We start from the raw sequence: 17,298 nt of genomic DNA, 5'->3' as shown, positions 1-17,298 counted from the left end.
GCTGGGATAATTGGAAGTTAGTATGGAAGAAACTTAGATTAGACCAACACCTCACACCCTTTACCAAGATAACATCCAAATGGTTACAGGACTTAGCAATAAAAAACAGTACTATAAGCAAATTATCAGATCCAGGTCTAGTTTACCTGTCACATCTATGGAAAGGGGACCAGTTTATGACTAAGGAAGAGTTGGAGAACATCACCAAAAACCAATTAGATGATTTTGATTACATTAAATTAAAAAGTTTAGCACAGATAAACCAATGTAACCAAGATTAAAAGAAAAGTATTAAATTGGAAAACAATCTTTATAACTAATGATTCTAACAAAGGACTCATTTCTAAAATATACAGAGAACAGAGTCATATTTTTAAAACAAAAAGCCATTCTTCAATTGAAATGGTCAAAGGATATGCAAAGGCAATTTACAGATGAGGGGATCAAAGAAATTCATAGGCATGTGAAAAAATGCTCTAAATTATTAATTATTAGCAAAATGAAAATTAAAGCTTCTCTGAGGTACCACCTCACACCTCTCAGATTGGCTAACATGACCAGGAGGGATAATGATCATTGTTGGAAGGGTTGTGGGAAATCTGGGACAATATTATACTGCGGGTGGAGCTTTGTACGCATCCACCCCTTCTGGAGAGCTATTTGGAACTACACCCAAAGGAGAACAAAAATGTGCATACCCTTTGACCCAGCTATACCTCTACTGGGCCTATACCATGAAGAGATGATGAAAAAGGTAAAAACATTACTTGTAGAAAAATATTTATAGCAACCCTGTTTGTGCTGGCAAAGAATTGGAAATCAAGTAAATGTCCTTCAATTGGGGAATGGCTTAGCAAACTGTGGTATATGTATGTCATGGAACACTATTGTTATATTAGAAACCAGGAGGGATCGGATTTCATGGAAGCCTGGAGGGATTTGCATGAACTGATGCTGAGTGAGATGAGCAGAACTAGAAAAACACTGTACACCCTAACAGCAACTTGGGAGTGATGTTCAACCTTGAAGGACTCACTCATTCCATCAGTGCAACAATTGGGAACAATGTTGGGCTGTCTGCAAAGGAGAGTGCCATCTGTATCCAGATAAGGAGCTGTGCAGTTTGAACAAAGTTCAAAGTCTATTCCCTTTAATTTAGAAAAAAATCAGATATCTTATTGTCTGATCTTGTTACCTCTGAGACTTCTCTTCTCTTCTTTGATGATATGATTTCTCTCTCATCACACCCAATTCTTATCAAGGTACAACATGGAAACAAAGTAAAGACTGACAGATTGCTTTCCGTGTGGGGGGATGTAAGATTGGGGGGAAAATTGTAAAACTCACATATCATCTTTAATAAAAATTAATAATAAAAAAGAAAACTACTTTAAGACACAGATCCTAACCAAGAGAGCTCTAGAACTCCTGAGAATATGAATTGGTTCCAGCCCAGAAATACTTGCTTGAAGAAATCAGGAAGCAATTTAAAATCAATTGGATAAACAGGGAAAAGAAACTCACAAGAAAATTAACACCTTGAAACAGAAAATTAACATCTCACCACAAGAAAACAAATCCTTAGAAAATGTAATTGGACAAATGCAAAAAAGTAAATAATTTTCTCAAATTTTCAATTGAGTAATTACAAAAAGAAAATAATTAGGCAAATGGAAAACTCCTTATAAAATAGAATTGGCCAAATGGAAAAGGAGTTGCAAAAGGTAAATTCAGAAAAGTCTTCTCTAAAAAAATAAAGAATGGAATCTATCGAAAAGAATGACTTAATGAGACAAGAAGAATATGTTAAACAAAATCAAAATTTTGAAAAAATAGAAGCAAATGTAAAATACATCATTGGAAAAACCACTGAATAGAGAATATATCCAGGAGAGAGAATCATTGAGCTTCCTGAAAATACTGAACAGCCTGGGTTCAATACTGTAGGATTTACTGACAGAAAAGTGCCCTTGATATCCCAGAACCAGGGACAAAATAATTATTGAAAGAATACATCAATCCCCTCTAGAAAGGGATCCTAAAAATGAAAACATCAAGGAATATTGTGGCTAAAGTTCAGAACTATCAGTAAAGGAGAAAATACTGTAAGCACCCAGAAAAAACAATTTATTTCCCAAAGAGCCACAGTAAGGATTACACAGAACATGACTGCATCAACCCTAAGGAATTGAAGAGCCTGGAATAAGACATTCCGGAGAGCAAGGGAACTATCCACTATCCAGCAAAACTAGGCCTTCTTTTTCAGGGGAAAAGATGGACATTAAATGAAATAGACTTCCAACTTTTCCTGATTAAAAGACCAGAGCTAAATAGAAAATTTGAACATCAAACAGGAGACTTAAGAAGCACATGAAAAGGTAAAAAAATAATGGGGTGGCTAAGTGGCACAGTAGATAGAGCACAGACCCTAGAGTCAGGAGTACCTGAGTTCAAATCCTGTCTTAGACACTTAATTATTACCTAGTGTGGCCTTAGGCAAGCCACTTAACCCCATTGCCTTGCAAAAAAAACCCTAAAAAAATCAATAGAAAATCGGGGGAAAAATCTGCTATTCAATCCGATGGAACTGACTATATCTCCCCATCTGGGAGAAAGATTATCATAATTCTCAACAACTGCAACTGTATTAGAGAGAATATACTTAGCCAGAAGTGATGAAAACTCATGACTGATCCATGACTCTGATAGAATGATTTAAAATCAAAATCTCCTTAAAAATGGGGGACACTAAGGAGATGGGAGGATGGAGGAGATTGAATGGAGTAAATCACGTTACATAAAGAGGTACAAAGGATCTATTGCAATAGAGAAGAAGAAAGGAGGTAAGAACCATCTGAATCTTATTCTCATCAGATTAGGCTAAAGTTAACATATACACATTCAATTAAGTTGAGAGTCTTATCTTACCTTTCAAGTATTAAAAAGGGAAATGCAAAAGGGGGGATTAAAAGAGGAACTAACAGAAGGAAGAAGGGACAAGGGGGAAGGGGAAAGGTGAAAGAAAGCAGAAGGAGTTGGATATAATGGGGCAAACACACTGAAGGGATGATATTCAGAAATGAAATACTAGGGAATATGGATATAGTGGGAAAAAAGGTGGAAAATTTTTAAAAAAGGAACATAGTATGGAGGGCAATAAAGCATTAGTGATTATAATTTGAATGTGAATGGGATAAACTCTGCCATAAAATTTAAGCAAAAACCAGACTGGATTAAAAACCAGAATTCTAGACCTAAACTTCCCTCTCTCAGATTTAGATAAATCTAAGCATTAAAATAAATAAGAACTAAGTTAAAGAGGTAAATAAAATGTTAGAAAACCTAGACATGATAGAACTTTGAAGAAAGTTGAATGCGGATAGAAAAGAATATACTTCTTTTCTGCAGTACATAGCAGCACTTACACAAACATTGACTATGTACTAAGGCATAAAAACCTAATCATCAAATGTAGAAAGGCAGAAATATTTAACATCCTTCTCAGATCCTAATACAATAAAAATCACATGCAATAATGGACCAGGGAGAGTTAGACCTAAAACTAATTGGAAACTAAATAACCTCATTTTAAAGAATGAGTGGATCATTATAGAAAGGATTAATGATTTCATCCTAAATAATGACAACAATGAGACCACATACCAAAACCTATGGGGTACAGCCAAGGCAGTTGTTAGTGATATAATATATATTTAAATGCTTACTTGAATAAATTGGAGAAAGAGAACATCAGTGAACTAAACCATGCAATTAAAAAATTGGAGAAAGAAGAATTAAAACCCTACAATTAAATAAAAATTAAAAATTAATTGAAATTAAAATTAATTTAATTAACTAAAAAGTAGAAATATCAAATTAAAATTTTAAAAATTAAAGGAGAAAGTAATAAAATTGAAATCAAGAAAGCTATTGAACTAATAAATAAAATCCAGAGTTGGTTTTATAAAAAAAATAAAATTGATTTAAAAAAGTAGAAAACTAAACTACCAGTACTAAATGAAAAAGGTCAACTCACCACCAAAGAGGAGGAAAATAAAGTAGCAATGAGGAATTATTTTGCCCAACTGTATGCTAATAAATTTAGTAATCTAAGTGAAGCAGATGAATATTTACAACAATAAATAGCACAGGTTAAATGAAGAGGAAACTAAATGCTTAAAAAAAAATCCTATCTCAAAAAACAAAATTCAACTATCCATTATTGAATCTTCAGGGCCAGAAACATTCACAAGTGAATTCTATTAAATATTTAAGTAACAATTGGTTCCAATTCTATATAAATTTTTTGGAAAAATAGGTGAAGATGGAACTCTCTCTAACTCTATGACTCCAATATGGTGCTAATATGTAAACCAGGAAGAGTCAAAACAGAGAAAGAAAATTATAGAACGGTCTCCCCAGTGAATATAGATGCAAAAATGTTAAATAAAATTTTAGAAAACAATTATAGTAAGAATAATACACTATGACCAAGCAGGATTTATCCCAAGAATACAGAGTTGGCCCAATATTAGGAAAAATATTACTTTAATTAACTACTTCAATGACAAATTCAGAAGAAATCACATGACTATACCAATAGATGCTGAAAAGACTTTGACATAATACAGTACCCATTCATGCTAAAAAACACTAGAGAGCATAGGAATAAATGAATTATTCCTTAGACTAATAAACAGTATCTATCTGAAACTATCAACAAGCATTATATGCAATGGGAGTAAGCTAAAGTAATTCACAATAAGATCAGGGGTGAAACAAGGATGCCCATTATCACCACTATTATTCAATATTGTGTTAGAAATGGTACCATCAGCAATAAGAAAAGAAAATGAAATTGAAAGAAATAGAATTAGGAAGGAAAAAACAAAACTCTCATTCTTTGAAAATGACATGTTGGTATACCTAGAGAATCCTAAACAATCATCTAAAAAACTAATAGAACTAATTAGCAACTTTAGCACTCTCACAATATAAAGTAAAACCACACAAATCCTTGGTAATTCTCTATATTACCAACAAAATACAGGAGCAATAATTAGAAAGAGAAATCCCACTGAAAGTAACCTCACACAATATAAAATAATTGGAAGTCTTCTTGCCAGGGCAGTCTGAGAAACTCTATGAAAACATCAAAACACTTCTCTCACAAATAAAATAAGATTTAAAAAACTGGGCAAATATCAATTGTCCATGGATAGGCAGAGGTAATATAATAAAAATGACAATTGAACCTAAATTAAACTACTTATTTACTGCCCTGCCAATCAAAATTCTAAAACATTATTTTAATGACTTATAAAAAATTGTATGTAAATTCATATGGAGAAATAAAAAGTCAAGAATTTCCATGGATTTAATGAAAAATGTGCAAAAGAAGATGGATTAGCCCTATGAGATGGTAAATTATTTTATAAAACATCAGTCACCAAAAGTGTCTGATATTAGTTAAGACAGAGTGGTGGATCAGTGGAATAGACTAGGTGCAAAAGACCAGGCAATGATTACAGTAATCAACTGTTTGATAAACCCAAGGAGTCCCTCTTCCAGAATAAAAACTCTCTCCAATAAAAACTGTAGGGAAAATTGGAAATTAGTATGACAGAAACTTGGATTAGACCAATACTTCACACCCTAAACCAAGATAAGACCAAAATGGGTTCAGGATTTAGACATAAAAGAAAATAATTATAAGCAAACTAAGAGATCAAGGAATAGTTTATTTGTCAGATCTATGGAAAGGGAAGCAGGACCAAGGATGAGTTGGATAACATCATTAAAAGCAAGCTAGATAATTTTGATTACATTAAATTAAAAAGCTTTTGCACAAATAAAACAACTGTAACCAAGATCAAAAGAAATATAGTAAATTGGGAAACAATTGTTACAACTAGTCTTTCTGACAAAGGACTTATTCCTAAAATATATAGAGAACTGAATCAAATTTATAAATCAAACAAAAAAAAGCATTCCCCAATTGACAAATGGTCAAAGGATATGCTGAGGCAATTTAAGATGAGGAAATTAAAGTGATCTAAACTCATATAGAAAATTGCTCTAAATCATTACTTGTAAGGGAAATGCAAATTGAAGCATCTCTGAGGTTCCACTTCATACCCCTCAGACTGGCCAATTTGACCAGAGAGGACAATGATCGATGTTGGGAGGGATGTGGGAAATGTGGGACACTAATGCTTTGTTGGTGGAGCTGTGAATTCATCAAATGTTTCTGGAGACCAATTTGGAATTATGACCAAAGGACAATAAAAATGTACATACCCTTTGATCTAGCAATTTGATTACTGGACTATACCCTGAAGAGATCATGAAAAAGAGTAAAAACATCATTTGTACAAAAATATTCATAGCAACACTCTTTGTAGTGTCAAAGAATTGGAAATAGGGTGAATGTCCATCAATTTGGGAATGGCTATACAAATTGTGCTATATGTACATTATTGGAAGACTATTGTTCTATTAGAAACCAGGAGGAATGGAAATTCAGAGAAGACTGGAAGGATTTGCATGAACTGATGCTGAGCGAGATGAGCAGAACCAGAAGAACATTTTACATCCTAATGGCAATATGGAGTTGATGTTCAATCTTAATGGGCTTGCTCATTTCAACAGTACTGAAATCAGGGTCAATTTGGGGTATCTGCAAAGGTTAATATCATCTGTATCCAAAGAAAGAATTGTGGGGTTTAAACAAAGAACAAAGACCATTAGCTTTAAGTTTAAAAAAAAGGACCTTGTTATGTCATTTTGCTAACTTTTCTATTTTTTTTTCTTTAAGGATATAATTACTCTCTCAACACATTCAATTTTGATAAATGTATAGCATAGAAACATTGTAAAGACTATCAGACTGCCTTCTGTGGGGGTTTGGGGATGGGATGTGAGATTGGGGAAAAACCTATAAAATTCAAACAAAACAATTTAAATAATTTTAAAAAATCAAAGGAAAAATAAGAAAATCTATACTTTTGTACCAACTTGTTTACTCTTGAACTCTTGCTAATCATAATTGGAACAGCTGATATTTAAATTATTATTTCTCTATTAACAAATGGAATGATATTTTGTTTAGTCGTAAATTTCCTTGACTTCTTTTTAGTTTTTTAAAAATCTTGTATTTTTCTTTATTAATTGTTCCAGTTTTTGTCATTAGTTTTGGAAACTTTTTTTTCCACTCAGTGTTCTATCCCCCCAAAGCTAATACATAATCTGACTTAGGATATACATTTAAATAGTGTTACAATATTTCCATGTTAACTAAGCTTTGAACATAAAATCCGAACAAAAGGAAAAGCCACAAGAAAGGACAAAAGGAAAGCATAAAAGAAAAACCATAAGCAAATCAATATGATTAAGCTGATTTATTTTTATTTGGGAAGATTGATTTAACTTTTAAGAACTTTGACATTAGTGAGCAGAGAAAAGGATTCAGCATAGAAAAAGTGTGAGTGTATCAATTATGATGCTTCTCTTGAATCTTGCATTTGAAAGTCAACTTAATTAACTTTATTCTTTTCATAAAGAATTCTGAAAATCCTCTTTTTCATTGAATATCTAATTTTCCTCCTAAAGAATTAATTCAATTTTGCTGTATAACTCATTATTTGTTATAATTATTAATTTTTTTTCTTTTGAAAAAAATCACATTACAAGACTTTCAACTCCTTTAACATTGTAATAACTCAGTCTTGTGGGATTCTGGCTTCTGCTTGCTGCTTGAAGCATTATCTATCTGAACATGGAACTATAGATTTTAGCTATAACATTCCTGGAAATGTTCATTTTGGGATTTTTATTCCATTGGTGATCAACAGATTCATTAATTTTGATATTAATCTCTGGTTTTATGGTATAGAATTAGGTTTCCTTGACAATTTCTTGATATGTGATGTCTATGCTGTCTCTTTAATCTTGAATTCCATGTGATCCAGTAAGTTTTAAATTATCTTTTTGATTTATTTCTTAGGGCAGAAGTTTCTTTGATGTGTTTCAAATTTTCATCTAGTTTTTTAAATTCATTTTACTTTGTTTTATTGTATCATGTTATATCTTGCTATCATTATCTTCTTTCCCAATTCTAACTTTTAGAGAAATTATTTTATTTGGTGAACTCATAACTCTTTTTCCATTTGATCATTTCTTTTTTTAAGGTGTTAGTTTTTTCATCATTTTTTTGCTTCTTTTTACAGACTGTCTTTTCAGAATGTTCTTTTTTTTTCATTCCTTTGTTAACTGTTTCTGTATCAATCTTGATTTTATAATTACTTTGTAGTTCTTCAGAAATTTGTATTAGGCTAGTATTCAATTCACATTTTGCTTTCAACATTTTGTTTGTGACTGTTTTGACATTTTTGTTTTTTTCTGAGTATGCTTCTTGATTTTTCCTGTCACCAATGACAGATTTTTATGGTAGGAATTTTGTTGTTTTTATTTGTTCATTTTCTCACTCTATTTTCTTTTAATTTTGAATTTTTGTTAATTAAGATTTCTGTTCTTTTGTTGTTGTTATTATTTTAAAATTTATTTATTTTCATTGAACTGTACATGTGTATTTCTAAGTTAGAAACTCTTCCCACCCACCACCCTCCCCTCAGCAGGTAAGAGTCAAGTTAGCATTTTATATACATATTTTCTTAAACATGTTTACAAATTAGTAACTTGTGGCAAGAGGAATTAGGATTAAGGGAAAGAGATACATAAGAGATAATTTTTTAAGTGTTCATCAGATTCTGAAGGATTGTTTTTTTCCTGTGCTTTGTTTTGTTTTTCTTACTCTGGTTGCAGATAATGTAGTCAAATGTAGTTGTCCTAGCTCACCGGACTGCAGAGAAGACCTGCTTCCACCAAAATTGTTCATCTCATAATGTTGTTGATGAGTACATTGTTCTCTTCTTTCTACTTCCTTGACTCAGCATCAGATCATGTAAATCATTCCATTCTTCTCTAGAGTCTGACCCTTTGTGGTTTGTTATAGAAAAACAGTATTCCATAGAATTCATGTACCATAACTTGTTGAGCCACTGCCCAACTTATGGGAATCCCCTCAATTTCCAATTCTTTGCCACTACAAGAAAAGCTGCTGTGAATATTTTGGAACATGTAGAACTTTCCCCATTCTTATAATTTCTTCTGGATATAGATCTAAAATTGAAATTTCTTGGTCAAAGGATATGAAGAGTTTTATTGCTCTTTGGGCATCATCCTATTTTGCTCTATGGAAAGGTTGAATCTCTTCACAACTCCACCAGCAATGCATAAATATCCCAGTCCTCCCACAACATCTCCCATATTGCTCATTTTCCCTTTTACTCATCTGTGCTAATATAATAGGTGTGAAATGATACTTCCTTGCTGTTTGAATTTGCATATCTTTAAACAATAGTAATTTTGAGCATTTTTTCATGATTATATATAGCTTTAATTTTTTAATTTAAAAAATGACTGTTCACATCCCTTGACCATTTATCAATTGGGGAATGACTTGTGACCTTATAAATTTGATGCAATTTTCTATATATAATAGAAATGAGACCTTTATCAGAACTCCTGGTTGTGAAGATTGATTCCAAGCTTTCTGCTTTCCTTCCTATTTTGGTAGCATTTATTTTATTAGTGCAAAAATTTATTAATGTAATATAGTCAAAATGATTCATTTTGCAGTTTATAATGTGCTCTAATTCTTGTTTGGTGAAAAAAATATCCCTTTTCCAGAGATCCAAGTGATACACTATTAATTTATCTATGGTATTGCACTTTATGTCTAAATCCTTTATCCATTTTGACCATCTTTTGGTATAGGTGTGAGATATGGATCTATGGCCTAGTTTTTGCCATACTATTTTTCTAGCATTTTTAATAGGAATAAATGTTGTATTTTGTCAAAAGCTTTTTCAGCATCTATTGAGATACTCATATGATTTCTGTTGATTTTGTTACTGATATGTTCAATCATATTGATTGTTATCCAATATTGACCCATCCCTGCCAGCATCACATAAATTCCCCCGGTAATGGTGTTTTATCCTAGTAATAACTTGCTGCAATCAATTGCTAAAATTTTACTTAAGATTTTTGATTAATGTTCATTTTTTGTTTTGCTTCTTTCTGGTTTAGTTATCAGTATATATTGGTGTAATAAAATGAATTTGGAAGAATTCCTTTTTCTCCTACTTTTTAAAAATAACTTTTGAAGAATTGGAATTAATTCTACATGAACTTTTGGTAGTGTACTTGTAAATCCATTTGGAATTGGAGACTTTTTTTCTTGGGGAGTTTATTGATAATTTCTTCAATTTCTTTTTTTTCTGAAATGGGCTTATTGAAGTATTTTATTTTCTCTTCTGTTAATATGGACAGTTTGCACTTTTGTAAATATTCATCCTTTTCATTCAGATTATCAAATGTATAGGCATACAATTCAATAAAATGACTCCAAATTTTCTCTTTAATTTCCTCTTCACTGGTGATTAGATCACTCTTCATTTTTGATACTGGCAATATAATTTTCTTCTATACTTTTAAAATCATATTAACCAAATGTTTATTTATTTTATTGTTTTATTTTCATAACACCAATTTTTTTTATCAGGACAATGTTTTTTTTGCTTTCAATTTTATTAATCTCTCCCTTGATTTTCAGAATTTCTAGTTTGATATTTAATTAGACATCTTTAATTTGTTCTTTTTCTAGCTTTTGTAGTTATATATAAAATTCATTGATTTCCTTTTTCTCTATTTTTTCACATAAGCATTTAGAGATATAAAATTGCCCCTAAAAATTGCCTTGGCTTTGTCCAATAAAATTTGGTATGATGTCTCGTTATAATTTTCTTGGATGAAATTTTGATTATTTCTTTGATCTATCATTTGATCAACTTGTTCTTTAAAGTTGCTATGTAGTTTCCAATTAGTTTTTTATTTACCTTTCCATGACCCTTTATTCCACTCATTTTTTATTTCATCATGAGCTGAAGCATATACATTTATGATTTTTGCCTTTCTGTGTTTGATTCTGAGTTCTGTATGCCCTAATACAATGGTTAATTTGGGTATAGATGTCATACACTACAGAGAAAAACAAGGTATATTTTTTACTATCCCTATTCAATTTTCTCTGGGTTTATCATGTCTAAAATTTTTATTCAACTTCTTTCCTTTCTTCTCCTTTATTTTGTGGTTATATTAATCTACTTCTGAGAGAGAGAGAGAGAGAGAGAGAGAGAGAGAGAGAGAGAGAGAGAGAGAGAGAGAGGCTGAGGTCACCAGTTATTTTAGTTTTGCTTTCTAAGTCTCCTTGAAAATTTATTTTACTTCTAAGAATTTAGACACTATTCACTTAAGTGTATATGTTTTAAAATGGATGTAACTTCATTGCCTATTATGCTTTTTAGTTTTGTTTTTTAATGTCCCAGTTTTCTTTTCTTTTTATTTTTTTATTAGCATCTTCATTTTTTATCCACATGCACATATATATTTTTAAATCACAAAATTTCTTCCCACTATAGCTTTCCACACTTCCCTCCTCAGTGGCAAATCATCAGTTTAGGATTGTACATAACATATTTTTGATAAACATTTCTACAGATTAAACACTTTTGGTATGAGGAATTAGAATTAAGAGAAAGAGATACATAAGAGATTCTGAAGTGAATGTTTTGTTTTGTTTTGTTTTGTTTTGTTTTGTTTTTCTGGATGGGGATTACATTGTCCATAGCCAATCTAATATGTTTGTCCTAGCTCTCTGAACTGCTGAGAAGACTTGCTTCTATCAAAATTGATCATCTTACAACATTGTTACTAATGGATTCATTGTTCTCTTGGTTTTGTTCCCTTCATTCAGCATCAGATCCTTTAACTCATTCGATACTTCTCTAGAGTTCATCTCTCTACAGTTTCTTATAGAACCATAACATTCCATAGCATACATGTACCATAACTTGTTTGGTCATTCCCCAATTGATGGTCATCCCTTTCATTTCCAATTCTTTACCTCTACAAAGTGAGTTGCAATGAATATTCTGGAGCACGTAGGACTTTTCCCAGTTTTTATAATTTTTTCTGACTTTGGTCCTAGACTTGGAATTGCTGGTCTTATGGTTCCTTTTAAAAAGATATATTTTCCTTCCTTCCTTATCTCTCAATGAGATGTGTGTTTTTGCTATTTTTATTTCTGCTGATGTATTTAATGTATTTAATGTAATGATGTATTTAACTCTAGTTTTTTTTTTACCATTACCCTGTATGTACCTCTTTGCTTCAAATGAGTTTCTCACAAATATTTTATAGGATTATTTTTTTTTATTCATTCTGCTAACCACTTCAGTTTTATGTTAGAGTTCATCTCTTTAACCAATATGCCCGAGTCCATAATTAAGCATTTAATTTTGTATTATTCAACTGAAATCTATCTTTCTGTTGTTGTCAATTAGATTTTTTCTTCCAAAAGCAACAGACCTATCTTTCTTGCATGAGAAAATCTTTTAGATATATTTAATATGGCACCATTGTTTCCCAAAATTTCCTCTTTTGTAGAATGAAATACAACTCTAGCTTTTCTCATATGACTTCTATAAAACATAATTTCAATCATCTCAGCTCTCTGGACCCCTTCTTGTTCATATTCTAACTTCTGAATGGAGGTTCTTAAATGTGGGCTCCAAAATTTGATAAATTGGTGTCAAATGTGGTCTGATCTGTACAGAGGGCATTCAGATAATTTCCCCCTTAATTTCCTTAATTCATTTAAAGATTGCATTAGCTTTTGTATCTGCCACATCACACTGCAGTCTTTTATTATTGAACTACAGTCTACTTACTATTTCTAGCCCTTATTTTTTCACATAAATTGATTTTTAGGCACATGTTCCTTTCCATTGATTCAGTACTCAACTTATTAAACCTGAGTGCAAAACTTTACATTTTCACTTTCATAATTCATCCTTCTCAGTTCATTCATTTGTTTACGACAGTAGATAAATGAATATGAATTCTGAAGAATGTATTGGTTAAGGTTCCCAGTCAACTTCTCATCATTTGTAAAATTTGAAGGATAGAAATAGGACTTAAGGACAATATAATCATGAGGAGGAAAAGGCAGCAATTGTTTTTCAATGTTGGGTTAGCTGTCATCTTTATGGAGTATAGTTAAATATCTGGAGAAGTTTGGGGTTAAACCACTATAACTAATAGAAGAGAATTTTAGTCAGAAGGACTGAGATGCAGTTCTGCTCTTGATCTTATAAGAATACAAATATCTTGGCAAAGAACTTATTTGACAAGAAATGCTGGAAAAATTGAAACTAGTTAAGATAGAAATTAGATTAGCTCAACTCCTTACATATATCACAATAAACTCAAACTGGAGATATGTCCTGGGTTTTAAGGGTTATATAATTCAAAAAATAAAATATAAGAAAACAACATTTGATACCTTTAATAGTGATACTTAGTAGGAGAATGCTTAATTCAACAATAGGTAGAGATTATTAAAAAACAAATAATAATTGAATAGATTTGAAAGGATTTTGCTTGAACAATATAAATAAAATCAGGATAAAATAGAAAATGTTATTTAGGGGGAAGATATGTAAGAGCAAAAGTAATTTTCAACTGAATAAGTGCTTGAAATTTATGAGAAAAGTTCTTACATTCAGAACTGTAAATTATTATAGCTTATAATGAAATGTTGTGAAGCACAATTAATATAGCGGATGTAAAATCCATTAGGAAGCATTTTATAAATGCCTATCATCATTGTCATCAACATCATCCTCATCATCACCCTCATCATCATCAACCTCCTTTTGATCATCATCTAAAATACCAGGGCTCTGGTCTAGTATAACTTAATTCCTGACTCTTCTGCTAAACTTATGTTGAGCTCAAGCAATGTTGAAAGAATAATATATGAATGTACAGATAAATTTATAATTAGATTCTTCCCTCTCCAAAAAGTGTATACATTCACACTTTTATATTTAATTTGTATTATTGGTATTAATTAGTATTATAGGCATTAATCCTACCAAGTATAATCAATAAGTGAATTTAACTCTGATTATTAGATTATCATTCCTGAGGGGTTAATGATTATGCTCAAAATTTTAAGTCAACTTTCAGAAGATCTATGCAATCTCCAACACATTTCTATTCTAAAATATCTATTAAAAAGAAAAATGTAAACCCTATCATACTTAGTGAATTGACAGTGACAAAAGTTGAGAAAGATTAACTTTATCTTGTGAAAGGAGACACATTGAAACACTCCTGGGGGATCTGCACAATAATACTACTATTTGGAAAAACAATTTTGAATGAGACCCCATTTTTGCTCCATACTATTTGTGGTAGTAAGAGACATGAAATTAAATGAATAACATGCACTATATATATATATATATATATATATATATATATATATATATATATATATATATATATTCTCACAGTTTTTCAGGTAGCAAAGAAATACAAATAAACTATATATCCACTGAGTACTATCCCTGAACTGTTATCAGTGTCCCTCTTCCCCTATGATCACAAGTGATATCTTTACTTTTGGTCCTGGAACTGAGTCAGGCCTTTGCTCTTCTGCAGCCATATGTACTAGTGCTGCTTTCTGATAGGGCACTGTGACCTGTCCACCAGTACTCTGCAGCCACAAATTTTCTTCTTTTCCTTGGAGTTATGACCCAGAAATGCATTTGGACAATGCAACAGAGTACTGAACCAAGTAAAGCTAAATGGTCCCTGATAATCTCTTTCTGACTAGTTATCCAAGTCCCTTAACATCTGCAGGTCAATAGCTCCTGAAACTGGTATTGGTGCTGTCATTGTTGCAGCACCTACGAGGCCTACTATTAGTTTGCTGAGGTATGGCTAGGGTATCCTAAAACTTGACCACAATTCCTGGTATGACAGACCTTTCCTGTTGACCTCCTAAGTTCTTTTAGGTTGGAAAATTGTTCACCCTGATACTTTTTGACTCTACAACAACAGAATTTAAAATGTTAAATTTTTTCTAAATGGTCAGGAGGAGAATTTCAGGAGAGTTTGAGCGAGTTTCAGCCCATCATCTGCCATCTTGGCTCTGCCTCTGTGCTTATTTTTAAAATTGTAATTCCCACATTTATAGTTTTCTCAGTGAGAATTTACAGTGTTTTCTTTGACCCAGAGTTTTACTATTTTTGAATCCTGAAACTTTTGTCTAACTTATTAGCTATTTTGTCAATATACATGAAATTTACTGACTAAATAATCTTGTAGCAAACTCTTCAACAAGTAATTGGTAAAAATACTAAATGAAGAAAAACTTAGGATAGAGATTTTTAAGAAGTCATTAAAGTCTATCTTTCAGATAATATATATGTATATGTATATATATATATATATATATATATATATATATATATATATACAGAGACAGAGAGAGAGAGAGAGAGAGAGAGAGAGAGAGAGAGAGAGAGAGAGAAACAGTAAAAAGAACAATAATTGGAGGTAGAGTGACTACTGAGCAGCATCATGTTTCGGTAGTCCAATAAATTGGTGCTAAAAGGAGAATTTTTTAAAAGTACTGTACCTCAGAAACAGTTGCCTTTCTCACTGCATTAAATAAGCAAGATAAATACTTTAAAATGTAATCAATGACTGGATACCACCAAAAGTCATATGGAAGAGAATAACAAGTCAGTTCATCATCTTTTTATTCCTCTCATAAACTCCTCCATCTTCCTCAGAAAGTAAATGCAAAAATATAAGGAAGAGAAGGGAAAATTCTTAATATATAAAAGCATATAATACATATTTGTATGCATACAGATATCTTAAATAAATGTTAAGAACTGCCCAATTCCTCCCATAATGGATGTTATTTCAGACGTTGATCTTCATAATTATAGATGTAAAAATTAGTATATATAGCAGAAAGAGGAAATAAATAGAATCAATTGTCACGGAAACAATTATAGAAAGAGTCTGAATCTCAGTCTAGCTTCCATGACAGACTATGTTTACAGTCAGAACTAGTTTGGAGTCAAGAAGTAAGGGCTTCCAATAACTCTAGATTAATAGTTTCAGTTAGTCTTCACATGATCATATTCTATTTCAAAGTCCTTAAAACAGTTCTAAAAATGTTCTAAAGTTCTAAAATAACATTTTTGTTTCTAGTGATTATAGATATTACATGGAATATCAGAGATGAAAAGAATCTTACAGTGCTTGTAGATGCAGGAATTTTGATGGATTGCACAGAATGCTCAACTTAGAATGATGAAGATTTACTATAATTCTGGACAGTTCACTTAACCTATCTTAGTATCAGATTCTCCTTACATGTTAATTATATTACTACAAACCCATAATGAACTTGTGTAAATATAAAGAGATCTTAAAATACATTTTGGAAATCAAGCCCACTGCCCTCAATTTTTACATGAAATTAAGGGAGGATAAGTAAATTACCCCAAATTTTCCATGCTACTCTCAAAGAGTTATTACAGTGACAGAGTTGGAACTAGAATCCTGTGTTTCTGAGTTTTACCACAAAGAATTAAGTTTCAACAAGCACAATCTAAACAGCTATCTAGTTAGATCATAAAAAGATATTTTTCATGATGTAGTGAAGTTATGCATAATTTTTAGCTATGAGAGTTATTGTTTTATTTGGTGTATGATTATTTATGATATTCTCTTTTTTCCTTGTCATGAGATGATTATTCCTATACAGTTAATAGATTGTAATAAAGTTTAACCTGATTATAATCACTTATTTATAGAATCATAGAGTTGAAAATCAACTTTGAGGACATCTAACCTAACTCTAACCAAATCATGAATGCGATCTATAACATGCCCATTAAATCTACAACATGGACAAATACACTTTCTATAAACACTTAGTGATTTCTGATCTCCTTGATACATGTCATTTCATTTTATATAAAAATGTTTGGAAACTTTTTCTTATGCTTATCTGAAATTTGTTCCATGCAACTTCCATTTGACAATTGTTAGTCCTCCTTGACATGTAAGTCATTTTCATAAGCTTTTTAAAAGATCTACTGTAGGGCTAAGATGGTGGAGTGAAGACAGGCACAGTGATAGTCTCCTGATCTTCACTCCTGATCTCCCCTCATTTATAATGTGAAACAAACCTCTTAAGAGAAATCTGATCTACAAAACCTAGAAAGAGAAACTAGGTGAAGAAGATCTACCTCAAGGTTTGTCCTCCAGGATTGTGGGTGAGCCAGACCAGAGGGCAAA

This window comes from Macrotis lagotis, chromosome 7 (genome assembly GCF_037893015.1).
Source record: "Macrotis lagotis isolate mMagLag1 chromosome 7, bilby.v1.9.chrom.fasta, whole genome shotgun sequence".
Lineage (NCBI taxonomy): Eukaryota > Metazoa > Chordata > Mammalia > Peramelemorphia > Peramelidae > Macrotis > Macrotis lagotis.
This window is presented reverse-complemented; position numbering follows the sequence as displayed.